Genomic DNA, 18,539 nt, shown 5'->3' with positions numbered 1-18,539 from the left:
CTAAACAGAGAATTTCTTAAATGACTGAATTGGAGTAAGTTCCTCCAAATCAGTGTTTCATTCAGTCTAAGCATCCATCCCTTGGCCAGCTGGCTTTTTGGCAAATCCCCCACCCAGTCCTGAAAGTCAGAGTCTGTCCTCAGCCAGCGGCCCTCCTGGCAGCTGCTTCCTGGGCTGGCAGTGGTTTGCCCTGTCTCCCGTCTGGAGAGTGAGCTCTGGCAGTTCATTATCACAGACAACACTGCCGACAGGGCCCCAGCTTCAGAAATTCCAAGGAGACCTGTGAGAGAAACACCTTTTCTCTTCAGGACAATACATGGCCTCATCAGGATGACAGGAATATGCTGATTTTCTTTTAGAATGTGTTTTGCTGTATTGGTTTTTTTTAATTGACTTATTGAGGTACAATTTATACACCATAAAATGCATTCATTTTAAACACGTCTTTTGATGAATTTTGACAAATGTATACCCTCATAAAACCACCAACTGGTGTCAAAATATAGAAAATGTCCATCAAAGCAAAATGTTCCCTAATGTCCCATCCAAGCCAATCCCGCCAACCCCAGGTAAACACGGATATGTTTTCTACGACCATAGATGAGATTAGATTTTTCTAGAGTTTCAATTAAATAAAATACAACAACATGTATCCTTTGGTACATTAGCTTCTTTCACTCACGGTAATATTCTGAGTACCATCCATGTCATTACATGTATCAATAGTTCATTTTTGCTCAGTATCAATAATTTATCTTGTTTTTGATTGCTCAGTCACATTCCATTGTACGGATATACCACAGTTGATTATCCATTTACCTGTTGATGGACATTTGGATTGTTTTACCATATAACTCTTATGAATAAAGCTGCTATGAATGTCCATGTACAACTTTTAGGATGAACATGTTTTATTTCATATGGGTACTCAGGAGTAGAATTGATGGGTCTTACTGTAAGTATATTTTTAACTTTATAAGAAACTGCCAAACTATTTTACAAAGCAGTTACACCATTGTGCATCCTCAACAGTTGCTCCATATCCTCTCCAGCAAGGTATTCTTTTAATCATAGCCATGCTAATGTACATGTAGTGGTATCTCCTTGCAGTTTTAATTTGCATCTCTCTGGTGGCAAATAATGGGGAGCATCTTTTCATATGTTTATTGGCTACTCATATATTTTTTTGTGTGTGAAGCATCTGTTCAAATCTTTCACCCTTTTTAAATTAGGTTGTTTGTCTTTATATTATGGATTTGTAAGTGTTCCTTATACATCCTGGATACATCTTTGTCAGAAATACATATTGAAAATGTTTTTTCTTAATCTGTGGCTTGACTTCCGTTTCAATTTCAGTGTCCTTAAAAGAGCAGAATATTTTAATTTTGATGAAATCACATTTATCAATTTTATCTCTTGTAGTTGGTGCTTTCTGTGTCCTAAAGATCTTTGCCTATCCCAAAGTTATGAAGACTTTCTCCCTTTTTTCCTGGAGGTTTTACAGTTTTGGCATTAACATTTAGGTTTATGACCCATTTTGAGTTCATTTTTGTGTACAACATGATGTAGAGGTTGAGGATCAATTTTTTTCAGATGAGTATCCAGACGTTCCAGTACCACTTACTGAAAAGGCTATCATTTCTCCAGTAAATTACCTTGGCATCTTTGCTGAAAATCAGCTGCCTACATGAGGGACTGTCTCTGGAACTCTATTCTGTCCCACTGCTCTCTGTGTCTGTGTGTCCGCCAGTGCCACACCCTCTTGATTACTGGAGCTTTATAGGAAGTCTTACAATTGGGTGGTGCCCGTCCTCCAACACTGTCTTTTAAAATTGTTTTAGCTCTTCTAGGTCTTTCCCACGTTCACATAAAATTTAAAACACCATCTTCAGAGGGTATTTCAAAATGTGGTTACGTTTCACTGTGTTGACAGCCAGAATAAAAGCTCAAACCAGATCCAGAGATGAAAACTTGGATCCAACTTGGAGGTTGGTTAGTTCTGTGCAGCGATGGGGAAAGCGGCCGATTACTGAGGCGCAGCGTTAGTCTGTCAGTAATTGGCTGTTCTACCCAGAGACGTGTTCTCCTGGAGCCACCCATCTCCAGATCCGTGATTTGTTTTGTTTGGGAGAGGAGTATCTTTCAAACACACATGCCATGCTTTTAAATTGCTAATCATGGAGACAATCAACCTGCAAAGCCCTGCTTCTGCCTCGCTCCTGCCTGTTACCAGATCCTGGCTAACGGCTTAGGGTCACCGGGAGGAGTCTTCCCAACTCCTGGGGGGCGGGCCTGGACTGCACAGGAGTGTGAATAGTCATAATAAAGCCACCCGACAGATGGGGAGGTTTGGAAAAGGATGAAGCTGTACTAATGTGAAGGGGTGTTCTTCACAGCACCCTTCATAATACTTGAGAGGGCACGTCGAGGGGTGTGCAGCAAAGCTGTCTTCATGACTCCAGAGCTACATTCAATCACATGAAAACAGGCAGTTTACCTTTGCTTGGTTATCAGGTGGACCTCCATCTGTTGACAATGGGGAGACCCAGTTTGGGGGAAACAAGGGGGCAGGGCCCAGATCAGGAATTGTCAGCATCTGGGTAACTCTCCAACTAGAAATTCAAAGGACAGTCATGTCCCATCATCATACTGTCTCCCATGGTCTTGTTCTGAAGCCCAGAGTCCAGATCAATCAGGTCAAGGGCAACATGATCATCAGACCATCCTTATACTTCTCCCTTCCCCACACCACCAACTGATTTCACGCACTATTAGCTTAGAAAATGTCCAGGGGCGGCCACTGTCCTCTCCCTGCTGTGGAGTTGATACCCATGCAAGCTAGTCAGTCTCTCCATGCCTGACCCCTGGACCTGAGCCCACCTCACCCACACATGTAACAAGGAAGCCAGGCTAAAAAGGGGCTGCATGACCCAACTCAGCCACGCCACTCACTGGGCATACCTGGATCAAGAGAGGGGAGTCCACCCCTGGGCACAACACAGTTACTAATGCCTGAAAACAATCTTTTTGCAAGGGTGGTCCTGAAGCTGGTGGGCCCTCGTCCACGGGGAAAGACAGCTTCACCTCACCAAGGCACAGCAATCCTCGCCCCCTCCCCCCAGAAAATGTCACAGCTATGGAAATGACCCCAATTTCTTCTATCCCGTGAATGAGCCAAAAGAAGCCGCAGAAGGGTCTTTTTGTGGCTCTGGGGACATTTCTTTCAGTCATGGGGTTTAACATATTTTAGTATCATATGCACTGAAAATAATGAAAGGGTAGGTTCCAGAGCGGCAAAGCAGGCGGCTCTGAACAGAGCTCCTTGTGTAAGAAGAGGACCCCAGATGAATAAAACACCCTCAGCTTCAGAAAAGTCTGAAAGGATTCAATTTATACAACCAATCAGACTTCACATATTGAAAATAAAGCCAGTTTGAACAATTCTTCCTTTTGTTCCCGTCCTTTGCTGAATGAAATTAAGAAAGGCATATCATCGCCTCACACACAAGATAAAGCACTGTTTCCTATAAAAGGAGTTGTTTCAAAGTCCAGAGCCGCCTATGTTAATGTTTGAATTATTACCAAGTTGCAAATTGGAGCCAGTGGCATGTCAGTGTGTTAACTATACATCTGAAAGCCGGTGGCAGGTGGGGAACCATCACTTTATTCTCAATCATGTTCTCATTACACAAACCACATCCCACATACAGTGCTAACTACGTCCCAGACAAAGGGAAGATGCACAGACCAGAGGCCCATCAACTTTCAGAAGTAGCAGGATAGAAAATGAAATGGAAAAGCTCCACCAGGCAGCAAACTTGGCAACAATATAAGGCATTTCAATAACTATAGATTTAGTGTGACCCTTGTGGAAGCTTAAATAGAGAAAGCTACTAAGAAATTGTAGCAGACACTTCAGAACATTAGTTTCAACTTGAAAAAAAAACAAACCTACCCCGGTTCCCTCTTTCATCGCTGAAGCAATCGCCTTGCTGGGGCTGCCTCTGTACAGTAAATGCATCCTTCATCACCTACAACAGAAAGCCATCAACTTTCCATTCAGCTCTCCACCAGACAGGCCTGGGGAGCAGTCACCCAGGTGGTGGAATAGGGCCACCTGTGAGGGGACATCCAACAGATGGTCTCGTCAAGAGCCCAGGGGCCAGGGGAGGCTGTGCTGTGAGGACCAGGAGAAGGAGGCCCCGTTAGGGCCAGAGAGGTAAAGCCCCAGCCAGCACCCTAGCTTTTAAGGCCAGGAAGAAGATGGCAAGCCAGAACATAAACTTCTTCCCAAACACGGACCCTGGACCATTCCAAACTACTTTATAAAGGGCCATTCAGTATGAATCAGAGGTTATCCTGATTCATACAGCTGAAATCAACCCTTGGAACACAGCACCACGAGACAGTGAGGAGGCTAGCAACAGGCAGGGGCTGGGAAGGTTAGAGGATTCTGGGACTGCATTAAGGAAACCAAGAAAATGGGGGCAGTTACTGGCCTGGGGGAGCCCATGCCACCCCTTGAAGCCCCATCAGAAACTATGGGTCTGGCAGTGACTGATGGGAACAGAGAAGCATCAGTGACTGACTGACAGGGTTGGCAGGCCCTCTGTGCACGTAAGGAAGTGGGGAGGTGAAAAAGGCCCAAGGGGCGGGTAGCAGCTGCCCCAGCTCGGGGATGTTCTGTCTTCAGCCTGAACCAGGCCGAGGAGACAGCCTGCAAAGGGAATGGCCTTTCAGCCTGTCAGCGAGAGCTGCCCCTTCACAGTCACTCACAGATTTGTATTGTTCCAAGCCTGCCAGTGGCCGTTTGAGATAGAAAAGTGAATCAGAAGAGAGTTCCCTCCTAGCCCTTAGCAGATTATGAGTGTTCAGCAAACAAGCGTTGCACGAATGGGCCTCCCTGCTCAAGAATCTTAGCATGAGAGCCCGGGGAAGTGACCTTCTCCCGGATCAGGGCGAGGGCCCCGGATGGCCCAGTCAGATCCCCTGAGGCTACCGTGCCTGGGAATCTACGTACTGTCAGCCAGGTCAGCAGCCCCAGAAAAACCTTTCCAGAGGAGACCCACGGCACCAAATGACTTAGACGCTAGGTACTGGGGTAAGGAAGTCACCCCCACTTTGTCACTGGAAGCAGGACTTTGTGCCCCCTAAGTGAGGAACTGCTAGACAGTGAAGGACAGGACTGAGAAGACGGAAACGATAAGGGGGCCTGGAAGAATTGTTATAGACAACGAATCTGCCTGCATGACACACGACTGTCCTTAAATGTGGCAATTTTCCTCCTGGGAGCTGCAACATAGTAAGAAGTGACTTAGAGACAGAACAATCTGAAACCAGACTGAACTACTAAAGGAAGAAAAGAGGCAGGGGAAGTGGCAGTTAAGGTTCTTTCATTGTAAGCAAAGTGTATCAGAAGGAACAAAGGACAAAACGGGGGAGCAAGAGACAGAAAAAGAGAAGAGAAAGAGGAATTTATCAGAAGGCTAAAGGGAAGCTCAGAGAATCAAAGGTCCTGGGACAGACGGGATCCAGGTGGCCCAGGAACTACCCCGGTGGCATGAGCCCACAGGCCACCTCCTTAGGGCACAGTGCTCGGGACAATCCTACTCCAGATCCAGAATCCAGAGGAACGTGTCCCATAGGCCCAATCCAGCCACTTACCTGTCCTGTCTAATGCTGGGAGCAACAGTCCCTGAAGTTAGTAGAGGAAATTCCACAAAATACAAGAGGGGTGCTCACCAGGAGAGGAAAGGAGATGCCAAGTAGCTGAAATTAAAGAAGCCCCTCACCAAGCACACGCATGCCCACATGTGTGGATCCATGAACATACACACATGTACACACACAGACTCCTGTCCAGAGACCCATATAATTTAGGGCTTCAGAACCAGGCTATCAACGTTGGAATCCTGGCTTGAGCAACACATGACCTTGGGAGAGCTCCTTAAACTTTCTGTGTCTGTTTCCTCATTCATAAAACAGGGATCATACCCCTAATAAGGCTTTCTGGGAAAGATAAAGAACGCATGTGAAGTTTTAGCACAGGGCCTGGCATCAGGCAAATGACCAGTAAGTGTTCATTGTGGAGCTTTCTTCGCATTTACTTTACAAGAACTCCTGTACCTAACATTGTGTTACCATCTCATCCCTTCCCAGAAGGAAACAGCCCAAAGTCATATCTAGTTATTGCATCCAACTTCAGTGCAAGATCTCTGGGAAACATTCATTTCTCCCACCTTAACATTCTACCACCTACAGACTAAAATGGTAAATTTACCCACCACCAACACATTTTACTAACTGATGAGAGAAAGGAAGAAGAAAAAAAGAAAGAAAATTTCAAAATTATATGATTCAGAAAGCAAGGAGAGCTAGGGAGGAGCCTGTTCTTTGTACCACCCCATTCCCCAATACAAAGGGGTGGATGTCAGATTCCTACCTGGCCCCGGTGTTTCAAGAAGGAGCCCCCGGGGCAGAGGCACAAGCGCGGTGGTAACATCTCTATGAATGCCCAAGACTCTAGGCTTTGATTCTGGGCTCTCTGGGCAACCTTCTGGCGATCAGATCAGTTCTGTGCTTCCCAGCTGTCTCCAGCAGAGCAACGTGACCACCTAGTCACCTGCTCAACCTCTTGTCCACTTAAACCAGTAAATTGACTTTAATAGTACAAACCTGAAGAAGTTAATATGAGGTTAGCCTGATGGAAGCAGTCTTTTTTAGGATTTGGTTCACCTGATATGAACAGAGTTAAGGCCCTGGGGCATGAGACTGAAGACCAGATACTTCCTAAGTAGTACGGGAAGATCTAACCTTATCCATTTCTTATTTCTCAGGCAGCAGCTGAGAAGTTTCAATGTGCAGAGAGTAGGAGTGCAAGTCTCCAACCACACTCCGCGCAACAAGATTCTTGATATTCCTCTTGACGACGATCATCCATCCAAGATCTTATTAACATCCATCGAGATCTTATTAAGCCACTTCTGTGTGACAGGCTTCATGATCTCCAAGAAAGGGGGCTAAACCAGGAGTCAAGAGACCCAGCTTTTATTCCCAGCTGTGTGATCCTGGACAGCTTACTGGCCTCCAAGGGCACAAGTACCCCAGAGGCACAATGGGGGTGTGGGACAAAATCATCCGGCACGTCTTAGTCTGAATCACCCCAGTCCTATACAAGTCAGGGGAAATCACATTCCAGCCAGTTCTATCTGGCCAACACTGTCCTCTGCCAAGTCTCACAAAGCTGCTAGGCACCTTCTGGAGGGATGTACGGCCAGGCCCAGATGGCCTATTAAAAATAGGAAGTTCTTGTGACGACAAACTAGCCATCGAGGAGAGGCGTGCAAGTTAACTGAAACATCTGAGCCTTCCATTTATTTTAAGATGATTTTTCAATTTCATTTTGGCTAAAAAAACAGCCCATCTGTCTGGCTTCTGGAGCAATCAGAGAACACAGAACTTGAAAGGCAGAAAATGAAACAAACAAACAAACAAAAAAGAATGGGAAATACAACCAAGGAAGAGCTGCTTAATGCCTTGGAAGTGACCCAAAGAGAAAAAAGATGGGAACTGGGCCCTTGGGGTGGGCATGCAGACAATGAGCCTGATGAGGCCAGGCCGGGCCAGAGGGCTGCCCTGACCCTGATCTACCCCGGGGCTCCCAGGCTGCCTGGGGGTGGGGAAGGGGCAAGGCAGGAACTGGCCTGGTTCCCCTCTGTGGGAGCAGCAGAGAGGAAGGCGGAGGAAACAACAGGCATGGTTTAGGGCGAGCACACTCTTCTTGACAGATACAAGGGCCCACGCTGGAAAGCTCTCTGGGGGAGGTGAGACCAAGTCACCTGTGTCCGTGGACCTCCAAAAATAGCCCATTCCCATTTGGGGCTGGGCTGAACTGGACAAACCCTGGCCTGAAGGCAGAGACAGACATGGAGCCAGTCATCCACACTCTGGACAAGATTCCAAACACTCTTCCAATCAGCGTCCCTACACACAGCACAGGACAGAGGGCAGCTGCAGATGAGAGCATTGCAGGAGACTAGAGAAGTCAGGAGACACCCCAAGGTGCACAACAAGCTAGAACAGAAACACTCCATTCCACCTCTGGCTTCTCTATAGTTTCCGCCAGCTCGTTTGCCAGAGGGTACAAGAGACCCCCCCACTCAGGCATTATCTGATGAGCACCCTGCACCCACCCTCCACTGAGGGTGGTACCCCGTGATTCATGCACAGTCAACCCATGGGCCCCACACTGAGCGTCATGGGTCAGACCCAATAGCGGAATCCCCTCGGGTCAAACCAGAGCCAGCTTCCAGGGGAGCAGGAAACCTGTCATGCAGTTCCTGACCCTTGGGAACCTCCTGGGCTTGTTTACTGGTGTAAGAAGGAGAGCAGGCTTGTGGTGAAGAATACAACCTGGGCCTGTGTACTGACCATTGCTGGGATTCACTGTGGGCCCTGAGGAAGATGGCCCTGCAAGGGTGTAACCCCACAGTCAGTGGTTCCTAGAGCTTCCAACAGTAAAGCCACCAGGCAGAGCCAGAGGGCTTTGGGGGTGCCATCTCTGAGGTGCTCCCTGCACATCTCTGAGGCCTGTCTGCTCCACAGTGTCTTAAATAGCCACTCACATCCCTAGCTCTGCCCCAGGAACAGGGCTGGCAACTCCTAGGAAGCCCATCAGCAGGCTCTGTCCCCCTCCCACACCCCAATAGAAACCACCCTCTCACCGGACTGCTCACCTGCTCTGCGCAGCCTGCTTCCTGGGCTCCCCCTCTTGCCGGCTCTAGAGCCCCTCCCTTCTTGCTGCCTGCCCGCTCTGGAGCCTGGGCTTTCCCACTAAGATGCTCCTTCATTCTCTGCATGTCCAGGCCCTCAGGCAGCAGTGGGGGTCAGCCCAGGCACGCAAACCCTGCAGCCCAGGGGCTTCCCAGCTTTCCATCCCCACTAACAAGCAGATACCCTTAAAGGAGGAGGCCACCTGAGCTGGCTCTGAAAAACAGCCAGACCTGCACCTTTTACAACCAGACCTGAACTTCTCACTGCATGTTACTGGTTTATGCTCACCATGCAGCCCTCCCTTCCATGCGTGGGTTCTCTGTGCTCAAATCCTTAATTTCATGCCTTCCTTAACAGTTCAAATTCTAACCACTACCTAGGCATATGGGAAATTCTCAAATATTTGTTGATTAAACAAATGAATGCATGAATAAATGACATTTATCTTCAAGGTATTTTTTTTCTCCAAGTATATGTAGCTGGTATATATTCATAAACTTTTGCATATCTGAATCTGTCATTCTATTGTCTTTACTCACACATAAAAGCCAGCGTGGTTCGCTGTAAAATTCTTAGAGTCCAACTGTGTCCCATGGTGAGTAAACCAGCTTTTCTAACTGTACGTTCACATACAGGACCTTGCCATTTTGTCCGTGAAGTTCAAAAATGTTGCTAGACCCCCTGAGCCCTCTGCTCAGTCTTAATACTATTATACATGATACGCCAGACACTGGGCACTTCCTGACACTTTCACACACAAAGCACCACCTACAAAGTATTCTTGCCAGCAATAACTGAGCCCAAGTCAAGGTTCTAGAGCTAACTTCTATTTGTAGGAAACACAAAGAACAGAAGAACATGTTAAATGAAACTACAAGGAAGTTAACAGGCAAATCCAGATGGTGGACATAAAACAACCAACTCAGTTCCTTTAGCATGAAAAATAAAATAATAGGGGGCGCATTCTAGATCAAAACAGACTTTAAAAAACAACAATTCTTTGTTATCTATCTCCACATAACAAATAACCCCCAAATTCAGAGGTTTAAAACAACAATAAGCACTTATCTTCTCACTGTTCCTGTGGATCAGGAATTCGGAAATGGGTTAGCAGGGTGGCGGCTCCCCGGGGTCTCTTACGATTGGCTGGGGCTGTGGACTCATCTGAAGGTTTGACTGGAAGTGAGGATGTACTTCTGAGTTTGCTCGCTTGCCTGGCTGGCCAGATGATGCTCCCCGTTGGCAGGAGGCCCCCATGCCTTTCCACAGGCTGTGTGTGTCCTTCTGACATGGCCCCTGGCTTCTCCACAGTGAATCCTCCAGGAGAGCACGAGGTGGAAGGTGCACTGTCCTCTATGATGCAGCCTTGGAAGTCTTACGCTGTTACTTCTGCCACATTCTGGTTAAAAGCAGGCCAGTAAATCCAGCCCACCTTCAAGGGCGGGGAAACTAGTCTCTATCTTACGAAGGGAGGGGTATCAAAAATATTTGAGGATATATCTTAAAAACACCATAGCAAATAAATGTAAACGTGGACTTTGTTCAGATCATGATCAAGACAAACCAATTATAAAGACGTTTTGTAAATGTTCAGGGTAACTGTATTATGGATAGGTGTTTACTATAATTAGTAATTATAGTAGGTATGGTAATCACATTGCATCTATGTGAGAAAATACCCACATTTTTAGAGATGTATAGTAAATATGGAGAGAGGATGAAATGATGTCTGAGGTTTGCTTTAAATACTTGAGTGATGTATTGAATATCTGAGAGTTGCTAAAAGAGTAGATCTTAAAAGTTCTTATAAGAAGAAAAAGTTCTGTAAATGTATGGTAACAGGTGTTAAGTAGACTTATTGTGGTGAGCATCTTCAATGCATAAAATATGGAGTCATTACATCATACACCTGAAACTAACATACTGTTATATGTCAATGACACTTCAATAAAGAAATAAAATACTTCTGTAAAAACTATAGGAAAGGAAGTAAAAGGAAAGAAAAAAAAAGAAAGAATAAGAAGAAAAAAGGGGGTAGTTTCAACAGGAGGTTAACCAGGAGAGGTCACAGCATATTTCATGCTGCCTTTTGTCTTTTTTTTTTTTTAATCTTTCACCAAAATACATGCCCGTCCCCAGACAACCTTTCCCATTAAACTATCTCTGCTTCTCCCTTCCCGACTCTGAGTCATAATCTATTAACAAGGGTCTGAAGATTTCTCTGCGGCTACAGCAATAGAAAATCATATTTACTGACCTGCCAGTGTAGGTCTATTTTGTCACAAGCAAACTGGGGCCTCCACAAACTGAGAAGGTGCCCCAGCCTCCATAATGGAGTGTCAGGTCGTGAGCAACAGGGCAGTATTTCCTGAAGCCCTGTCGTAGGGCTTCGGCCGCCGTGAGAGGGAGAGAGGAAACACAGCTAACTCATGACGGAATCAGCAGAGCTGGCACTCAGTTCTCCAAGAGCAACTTTCTGCCTCTAAGCCCGGTCCCAGGTGCTGGAAACTCAGAGAAAGGCAGCCAGTAGGTAGCGCTGTTGCCCATCCACCCTCAGGGGCAAGCAAGGCAGCACCGGACTGTGCCTGGAGGATGGAGGAGCGGAAGCTGTCGTGCCAGTTCCTGCAGGCCATGCCGAGGAGGCTCCCCGCAAGCGTGGGCTTTGTTCTTGGTGGGTGGGGGGGAAGCATGGAGGACATTCTCAGTTGCCTTCTAGAAAAGTCTTTCTGTCCACACTGTTGAAGATGAGTTGAAGGAGGAAGGCTAAAGGCAGGAAGTCCTCTTAGGAGGTTGTTTTAAGGTCCAGGACACCAGTTCTTACTTTAATCCCAGCAGTGTTCACATGCCTGCCCCACTTCTGTGGGCATTTCCAGACCACAGGCTCTGACCTAGAAAGGGGAGGCCACAGGTCACATGCAATTCCCCAAACTGTTTCTGTGAAAGCACCTCTCCTCTTCCACCAAAACAACAGAAGGAAAGTGAGATCTAAAGCAACAACCTTGAATCTGCTCGTTGAAAAAAAAGTCAATTATTTTGAAACATTAGTGTCTTAGTTGCTTATCAACTATATTACTTGTGACCCTTCACATCACTCACCTGAATGCGCAGTGAGAGGGCGACCACGTCACAGCCCAGACAAGAGATGCCAATGGTGTGTGAGCCAGGGAGTGCTGGTGGGGAGGGCTGGGAGGGGACAGAAGTGGGACAAGCTAGGGGAGTACAGCCAAAGGCCTGGTCCTTCGGGGTTTGCTGACCAAGCCCCTCAACTGCATCTGCAACTTGCTTGTGTCCAACCTGTGGCTTGGTTCCCAGATTTCAGATGGACCCCAGGCTTGATCCAACAAGGAAAGAGGATGATTCTGGGAAAAGTCAATGTCCCCACTCTGGAGACATGCCTACAGCATGTAGGAAAGAAGAGGGGTTGAGGATACCCTTCGGGACTTCCCAAGCAGGGTCTGCCTTTCTCGGGGCTTCTAGTAACCAGCCAGCTCTCAGGATGTGCCCAGCGTGTCTCTAGTCCACTGAGTAGAAGCACTGCATCAACATCCCGGCCGGGGCTGCCCTCACGCACGGCTCCTGGCAAGCAGATGGAAAGAGTCACTGGGCTTCTCCCTCCTGGCCTCTCTCTCTCCACCATATGCAGACCCACAGCACAGAGACTTCCTGGATTACAGGCTTCATAATTACATTTCACTGGAGCTTCCTCGCTGAAGAGGCCAGCTCTCTGAACGGGGATCTTACTGGAGTTTGCTTGTGTGGGTATGTTTTCTTATAGGGCAAACAACATTTCACACTGCAAACCCTGATTTCTGGGTGTGGCAGGAGGGTGCAATCTGACCTCTCCTCTCCTCCTGTGACCTGGGCAGGTCTGGCCAAGGCCTTGTCTATGACCGCAGTGCCTAAGCATAGATCACATGAATGAGTCTTTGCAGGCTGGAGGGGCTCCCAATTCCCTCCTCGGCCTGTGCCACCTGCTCTGCTTGGCCAAGGTGGTGGAGATGATAGTAGCTGTCCTTCCAACCAGAATTTATTTTGCTTCTCCAAATGGCAAGTTGGGCCTGATGCCATCTTATAGCTGTCCCTTACCTGCCACCTCCTTTCTCCTGTCCAAGTTAGGATAAACTTCCCAGGTGAGAGGTAAAAGAAAGGGTTTTTGATGACAGGACCAAGTGTCCAGAACATGGGACAGCCAAAGGTATCCCAGAGTCACAAGCATGGTATACAGGAGTCACGGATGTCACCCCAGGCCCAAGGTCCTGACTTATGGAGCTTTTACATCAAGGAGGTGACAGACCCTAGGCTGGGGACACACAGATCTTACCCACCCCACCTCCTCACTCCTGCCCAGCTCTTCCCACTCAGAAATTTCCAAGGGTCCTCAGCTGGGAACTGCAGCAGCCTCAGGGCAGAGAGGCCCTGCTGCCATGGGTCCCACTGGGTTGGAGTCCCCTGATCAACTGCCTCAAGCCAGCACAACCCCGCTACGGAGGCAGCTGTGCCCCATGGAGCCCGCAGTTGCCTGGCAACGAGATGCCCACACGGCTGCCAACGAGGCACGTGCGATGATGCGTGCACACCCACCACCAGCAGAGACGTGACGTCCCGCCGGGCTGGGTTTGGGGAAGGACTCACATGTTCATCTTGCCCACTCAGAGGAAGAGCCAAATCTAAAGAAGAATGAATAAATAAATGGATATCAAATAGATAAATTAATAAAAAGAGAATTTGTGAGAGGAGAGGAAACCGTGTGTTTAGGTCCTTCTCATCATTAAACCAGCCATTCCACAGTCCAGCCTGGGAACCTTTCCAAATTTCCAAATGCCCAAAGGAAAGGTAAATGGCCTTCCAGGAGGAAGGCTCACGGTTACTGAGCATCAGTCATGTGCCAGGCACTGTACCACACACTGTATACGTGGTCTCCTGTGGGCATCACAACAGTTCTGCGAGGAAGGTGCAATTATCAGCCCTCGTGCACAAATAAAGAAACCAAGGGTCAGCGAGGTTAAGCAGCCTGCTAAAGGTCACTCAAGCAGTAAGGAGCAGAACTGAGGTTCGGACCAGAATGTAAGCCCGTAAGGGCTAAGCAATGCTACCTTCAAAAGGCAGAAGAGAGTTGTTTCGATCTGCTTACACCAGGAATTGACACATCTCCAAATTCCAGGGGTGGGAGAGGCATTCTCTCCTGTAAGCGCATGTTTGAGGCCCTGCCTCGGCCCTGCACTAGTCCACAAAACAATCCAGATCCATTTCGTTAATGCCTCAATCTTGATACTAAAATGCTTGTGACATTCAAACCCATATCCTCAGCCTGACCCAGACGGTGTGTGTCAACCCGCCCCCGCCCCAACTCCCCACCCCGCCCCAAATCCCACCGCAGGCCAAGCAATGTTCACCCACTGACTGAAATAATGCAATTAGGGGATACAGACAATCCATCCCACGTGGTGCCGTCTGCATTCTCTTCTGACAGCTAATTTGATTGGCGCTCTGCAATCAATAAAGCACCTACCCAGCAGCCAGAAAACTCACCTCGATTTTTCCTACACCATTTATAAGTGAAAAACACTCCCTGGCTTCTGCCAGGTGGTGAGCCTCTAGGAAAACAAGCCCATGAAAAGTACCAAAGAGAATGTACTCATGCTGGAGCCACAGGGCCAGTTCCCAGTTCTGGATGGGTGTTCTTCTTGGCCGGAAGTAGTGGCACCCACCCCTCTGTCTCCCAGACTTACTCATTTTCTAGAGGAACGGAAAGGAAGGCCAGGCTAGGAGAGGTAGGTGGCCCCAAGCAATCTTCACTGGGACAGAATCGGAATCCCTTTCACCATACAGGCAGGTCTGAAGGTCCGTCTGGATGAATGAACGGGTAGACAGGTGGGAGAGGGTGGATGAACGGATGGATGGGTGGGTCAAGGAGCATATACGCAGGCATGTGAACCAGCCAAGGAGGGTAAAGAGAGAAAGGGTTTGGGAGAGGTAAAGGGGGGGCTGGCGTGACTAGAATAAATGGAGGACACCCTCCCCACCATGAGTCCTATGCTGTTGACCCCGTCCTGGTCCTGGGTAACCACATGCCTGAGATCAGACTCTACACGAGCAAGAACTAGGACAGCGCTTCGGGTCCATGGGATCCATCCAGCAAATATTCTCAGGAATACTTATTAGACCCAGCAAGTATCACTGGGAGGAGCAAGGGAGCAGGGCCAGGTGGCGGAAGGAACAGTCAAGGACGCGGGTGCCTCCAGAGCGGCCTGCAGCCTGACGCTCTGCAAGCTCTGAAGCACACACTGCCCCCAAGAAGATGGCCCCCCCCTCGAGGAGAGAGCGCTGGCCTTTGGGGCCCTTGTCTGTCAGTCACTCAGGGGAAGGGGAGGTGGCAAACCTTCCCGGACAAGGCACTTCCCGCTGGCAGAGGGCCATGCCTAGAGGACTCACAGCACACAGCAGCCACGGGACAGGAGCCCCGGCAGGAAAGGGGGTCAGGACGGGCACCACAGCATGTAGCAGAATGCAAGAGAGGCATCCGGAAAAGACCACTGCCCCCACCTCCCCAATGGGAAGGCTGAGGCTCTGCCTGTCTCCTGGCATGAAACTCGGGTACCCAGACCCCCTGCTATGTGCGGTGGCCTCAGGCACTTCCTTTTTCCACAGGGGGTTCTTCAAAGACCTAATCCAGAATGGCAGAGTTCAGGGTGTCCCTCTCAGCCCTTGAGACTGAGGGTGGATGTAAGAGGTGGTTTAGATATTTGTAGCTTTAAGTAGACATTCAGTACCACACCCCATAACTCGGAGTTGGCCTCTGATGTCTCTAGAACACTCCATCATTCTCTGTCCCCTACAGCTCTCACCTCTATAGGACAACAGCCCCACCGCCTGACAAACCACACTGCGTGAACTGCTGCTTCTGGACCCTGCAGAAGGGAAGTGTGAGCATGGCATTTGGCCACATGCCTTTTTGCATGGTGGTCACTACATCAGTGCCATGCATACCTGCACCCTTTAACCTCCACGGGTCCACATGTCGACAAGAGCAGCTCACTAATGTGAACACAATACAGCCAGCCATCTTGGTGCTTGGCCCGCATGATGCCAATGAACAAGCAGTGCTGCCCTGAAGTACTGTGGTGCGCTGAGCCCTCAGACACTGGAGCCAGACACACTCCCAAATCCCAGCCCCCCAAAGCCTGACAGCCCTCGCAGACACTGACTGAGCATGACTCTCAACCACCCCAAGAGAAGAAAGATCAATGCCCCCCAAAAGAACAGGGACATGACATGAGGACAAAAGCTATTTTCAAGGTTGGTGGCAGAGATACTTACACAAGTGGCAGGTAAGTGAATCCTCAGTAACTGCTGTCAGGCAAACTTTTAGCAATAACATAAAGTTGTTACATAACAGAGCAACAGACCCACCAATGTAGGCACAGATTATGCCTGGATGACAGGAGCCGCTCAGCCCTCAGAGGGGTGGCTCTAAAGGGACAGAAACATGGAAAGGACATGATGAAGGAAAAACATGATCAAGTCTTAGTGAGCTATTGAAAATTAAACCATTTCTTCCCCTGGGGATTGAAGTCATGGGAGAGAAGGTGGGCTTTTCTCTTCTGACCTTGTAAACCGGAGGCTGGTGGGGGCTCTGCAGTGTCCCTGGAGGAAACGATGCTCACCCTTTAGATAATTACTTGTTTGGGGCAGGGTGGCCAGGCAGACAGACTGCCTCAACGATGACAGGAGTGTGCGCAGTGGCGACTGGAGTCCAGAGGCTGAAAAGTAATGCATCTCGGGTAGATTTGCCATCATCCACTGGAAATCTATTCACAGGCATGATTTGTTTACTGCTTCCAGATTCCTGACATTAACAAGAAAAATTTAAATATTTCTTTTACTTAGGGGAAAAACAAGAGCCTATTAAAGGAAACATCTTTCCCAAGAAGTGTATCAGTGGAAAAGCCCTCCTGCCTCTTAGGAGCAAAAAAATCCAAGCACAGTCAGACGCAGGGAGCCCTGGGCCGTTTTGAGTTGGAAATGGCCTGAGAAACCATGGAGTCCAAGCTCTCATTTTTACAAATGAGGCTCAGGGGAAGGCAGAGACCTGAGGTCTTGGGGTAGGTTAGTAGCAAGAACAGGCCCAGAACCCAGGAATCTAGAGAACACTTCCCTAGAAAGGCCAGGGGGAGCTTAAAACAGACTCAAATCCTTTATGTGGGAAATCCTCACCCGGAAATATTTAAGACAGAGTGTTTCTGGTATCCTGCCCTTAAATGCATGGACTTGGGAGTCACAGACCAGAGTTCAAATGCTGTCTCTATAATTTACTTTGTGACCTTGGGAAAGTCACTTCACTTCTCTGTACCTTGGTTTCTCCATTTGTACAAAAGGATTGATAATAATGCACGATCACAATCTCAGGGGTTTGTGTAAGGACTAAATAATGCAATTCACATCAAGTACTTAGCATATTAAATTCATTTAGATATAATGGTAAATTCTCAAATAATGGTAGCTGCTGACATAAATGAATCAGTGTTGTTATTATTATAATGATAAACAGATATTAACAAGCAAAGATGCACATAAGCTCCAATCATGTCCCTTGTGATTATACTAAGTGTTCAGTATTGGCCTTCCTGAATCTGTTCCCCCTCAACAGATCCTTGTTTCCATTTGGTTCCCCCAAGAGCTGACTGCATACCCCAAAGGTAAATCTTGTGAACACCTTCTGCCCACCAGCGATTGGTTCAGGGGTGGTCACATGAGCTCAGTCAGGCTAATCAGGGTGAATCTCGGGAATTACCCAGACAGGTGAGACAAAGATGTTTCTACTTCCTGCTAGACATGGGTGAGGAAGCCCTGGGACTGCTGGCAGCCAGCTTGGGCCCACCTGGAAGCCAGCCAGAAAGTAGCACAGAGAAACGGAAAGAACTTATATCCTTGGTGACATCACTGACTTCCCTCTGAATAACTGAGCCAGCAGATTTCCATCATAGCTTTAAACCAATTTTATTTTATTTCCTTCTTTTTTTTTCCCTTTTGGTAATTTGCAATGCAAAGATTTGTAATCATTACAATGATCTTAAATGTCAAAACCCAATCTTCCTCTTTTCTAAGCTGGAACTTAGATCTAAACACAGCTGGAACGACTGTCTTCTTAAGAACAAACGCCATGGGGTCCCCTGGTTCCTTTAAGACCTGTCAGGTCGGTGATTCTGTGGTTTCCAGCTCTGGGTCAGGGACAAGCCCTGTTCCCGATGTGTGACGAGTGCCTCACATAAGCAAGCTTTAATCTTCTGAAGCCCACACCCTGCTGGGCTGCAAGGTGCTGCAGATGAGGCTGTCACCACCACTGAGATGTCACTTTGTAGGTCCTGCCCTGGTATAGAGTGTGTGGGCGATGAACTGTCAAGCAGAGGCCGCTGTAACTGAACCAGCTCTTTGCTCCAACAGAAATCAAAGCCCTGGCACCTCACCCGTCTTTCCTGGGAGCCCCACAAGACATCACCTGGGACAAAAAGCCATATATAATTGGCTTTACAAATTTTCCTCCATCTGTCTCCCCTTTCTGCTGTTTGGGCTGAATGCAAGCATGCAACCAGGCATGGGTTGGACCAACATGCCGCTATCCTGCTTGTTGAAGTGTCGATGGATGTGGGAACTCAAAACAATTCCCTGAGAGGACTTTAAAGATTCCACTTGGGTTTCCATGGTAATTTTGCAGAGCCAGCACTCAATAAGTGTTAGTTAAATTGAATTTATTGAAGAGTAAAGTGAGT

At 48.0% G+C, this 18,539-nt stretch overlaps 1 long non-coding RNA gene across 1 annotated transcript in view; it reads right to left on the bottom strand.

The window, feature by feature from the left end:
- Positions 1 to 9,918: 9,918 nt before the first annotated feature.
- Positions 9,919 to 18,539, bottom strand: part of LOC140846212 (uncharacterized) — a 28,483-nt gene continuing 19,862 nt past the window's right edge. The window contains exon 3 of the long non-coding RNA XR_012125165.1: positions 9,919 to 11,660. This is a non-coding gene — a long non-coding RNA (uncharacterized lncRNA). The remainder of the gene's footprint in view (positions 11,661 to 18,539) is intronic.

Source organism: Manis javanica, chromosome 14 (assembly GCF_040802235.1).
Source record: "Manis javanica isolate MJ-LG chromosome 14, MJ_LKY, whole genome shotgun sequence".
In the NCBI taxonomy this organism is placed as follows: domain Eukaryota; kingdom Metazoa; phylum Chordata; class Mammalia; order Pholidota; family Manidae; genus Manis; species Manis javanica.
This window is presented reverse-complemented; position numbering and strand designations above follow the sequence as displayed.